Here is a 3,105-nt window from a genome sequence, read left to right as displayed (position 1 = left end):
CTCACATACACCAACGGACATTGTAACAATAATCGACAGGACAATGGTAAACCAAGGACACATTTATTCAATTACTAATCACTGGGAATTGGGGCCAGGTGTGTGTGAGATCAGGTTGTTCTGTACTGATTGACACAGTCCTCTTATCATATAGGGTGGGACAATTACAGTTCTGCTGTATTCACTGGGGGAGGGTTGCATTTTCATTATTGGACATAAAAAACTGTACGTAAGAACACCAGGATTTTAATTTTGGAAATCTGTTCCCAGGTATTTCCACGCATAATAGAGAGACACGTGATCATATACAAATGTAAGTAAGGTTTGAAATTATTATGTTTTAGTCAGATATTATATCTGTTTGGGCTTCTTGCAGTAAATGTGCCGTACACAAATGATTAGTAATTATGTTCCGGCCCCCCGACCATCCGCTCAAGAAGAAATCGTCCAGTGGCTGAATCTAGTTGATGATCCCTGCCTTACATGAATCTGTGGTGCAGGCAGAAATCATCCCATATCCATGACCCAATGCCACCTTATTACGTAATTCTGAGAAGGGAATTTGGGAGAGTGAATGGGAAGTCTCTTTCCATGGGCCCTGGCTGTGATTATAACAGATCTTACACATGGCACCTCTCCAATGGCAGTAGCAAGCCAGCATCTTTTTATTTTTATTTTTTATTTAACCTTTATTTAACTAGGAAAGTCAGTTATGAACAAATACTTATTTACAATGACGGCCTACCAAAAGGCAAAAGGCATCCTGCGGGGACGGATGCTGGGATTTTAAAAAAGTATATATTTTTTTAATATAGGACAAAACACACATAACGACAAGAGAGACACCACAACACTACATAAAGAGAGACCTAAGACAACAACATAGCATGGCAGTAACACATCAATTCCAATAGCATGAACCAGGCCAGGCCGGCATACCAGACATATTCCTGCTTCTAACTGGCAGTCTGGAAGGGGCTCAGAGGGATGGAACACGGAAACAGGGCACTGGAACACCGAAGCACTGCACTACCGAGGGATATAAACATTATCAGAGTTTAACCAACATTACTGGTGTGTGTGTGTGTGTGTGTGTGTGTGTGTGTGTGTGTGTGTGTGTGTGTGTGTGTGTGTGTGTGTGTGTGTGTGTGTGTGTGTGTGTGTGTGTGTGTGTGTGTGTGTCAGGCCTTTATCAGACCTCTTTCAGCATGAACTGACATGTTGTCCACCCGATCAAAGGATCAGAGAACTAATCTAGTATTGACTGCATAAACTACAGCTAGCTCGCACTGCAGTGCATAAAATGTGGTGAATTGTTGACTCAAAAAGAGAGAAAGACAATAGTTGAACAGTTTTGAAATAATGTATTTCTTAAAAAAATGAAGAAGCAAAAGAGAGAGAGCTAGCTGTATTTTCTTGTCTTTTTTTCACTTTCACTTACTTAGCTAGCGAATGCAGCTAGTCAGTTTAGCCTGCTCAAACATAGAGGGTTGCCATGTTAGCTAGCTGTCTATGGCTATCCAACACTGGTGCTTTTCCAAGATAAGCTTTTGGTTTTGTTAATTTATTGCTACCGAGGCCCGCCGGCGTAACTGCTAAACTACTTGACTGTACACTGTGCTGCATGATTGTAGCGGGTTTACTAACGCGTTAGTTCTAGTAGCTATGTTGACTATGGCGTTAGCTAATATGATGACAACGATGTAGGCTGTGTGAAGCGGTTACGATGGTTTGGCTTGCAAAGGTTTTTTCACCTGGTCACAGACAGCTGATGTGTTGTGCACTGAAGTCCACAAGCATTGGGGAAAAGGTGAGAGGAGGAGAGCGTGTAGATGCGAGAAGGAACACCTAGCGTCGATTTCTGCGGCCCCGTGGAAACCAATCAGCATAATAAAAAATTCACCTGAAAAAAGTGTCAGTTTAAGTTAGAGATATTGTTGTAACACCGCATCCGCCGATGTCTCATTTACGAATCTGAGGTGAAGGTAACAGAGCTAGAGCGGTGTTTGTCAGACTGTGAGACGAAAATCGATCTTCACACAAAATATATTGTAGCGTCCGAAAAGTTTGGCCTACAAACTATTGTGAACCCTCTATGGAAAGATGAGACTCTCACTAACACGATGGTGTTCTCAGTTCTCCACAAATGTCTTGGGATTGGTCTGAAGTTGGTACAGCCGATCTGCCAACTTCTGTCTGTAGCGTCCGAACAGTTTGGGCTACACACTAACCTTTCCACCCCTCTGTGGGAAGGTGAGACTCTCACGAATACATTGGTTGTTTTGCTCTAGGGCGCCCACAGGCCTCACAAGACTCGTATGAAGGTCTCCCCGTACCCGTTGAAAAGATTTATGGAAGTATATATGGAGACTATTTAGTGCCAAAAACAAGGGGTTACCAATATGTAACAAAAAAAATCATGATCTTTCTTATATCTCTCAGATATAGATATAGACACTCCCGAACAAACTTCCTTTCAATTTATTTGGGGGATTTTCTGTTATTCAATGGGTTTTTATGGGTCAAATAAAAAATGTTATCTCAACAACAAAAAATCTGATACTGTAAGGTGTTTTAAAATTCAAAATCAAAAGCTAAATTATCCTGAGTATGACCTTCTTAAAACAATTCCACACAGCTTAGTAGAACCCCCCTCCCCCAGCTTAGACAGGGCGCATACTGTAGAGGGATTTATTAACGAGCAAAGTGATCATGCTGTTTGTATGTGGCTGCTATGAAGGTTACAGTTAGTGTTAGGGTTAGAATTAGCTTTAGGGTTAGGGTTAGGAGCTAGGGTTAGATTTAAGGTTAGGGTTAGGAGCTAGTGTTAGGTTTAGGTTTAGGTTTAAGGTTAGGTTTTTGGGTTAAGGTTAGGGTTAGGGTAAGAGTGCAGGTTAGGGTTAGGTTTAGGGGTTCAGGAAAATATAATTTTGAATGGGACTGAATTGTGTGTGTCCACAAGGTTACCTGTACAAGACTATGTGTGTGTGTGTGTGTGTGTGTGTGTGTGTGTGTGTGTGTGTGTGTGTGTGTGTGTGTGTGTGTGTGTGTGTGTGTGTGTGTGTGTGTGTGTGTGTGTGTGTGTGTGTGTGTGTGTGTGTGTGC

Source organism: Salvelinus fontinalis, chromosome 4, assembly GCF_029448725.1.
Source record: "Salvelinus fontinalis isolate EN_2023a chromosome 4, ASM2944872v1, whole genome shotgun sequence".
Classification (NCBI taxonomy): domain Eukaryota; kingdom Metazoa; phylum Chordata; class Actinopteri; order Salmoniformes; family Salmonidae; genus Salvelinus; species Salvelinus fontinalis.
Note: the sequence above shows the minus strand (reverse complement) of the source record.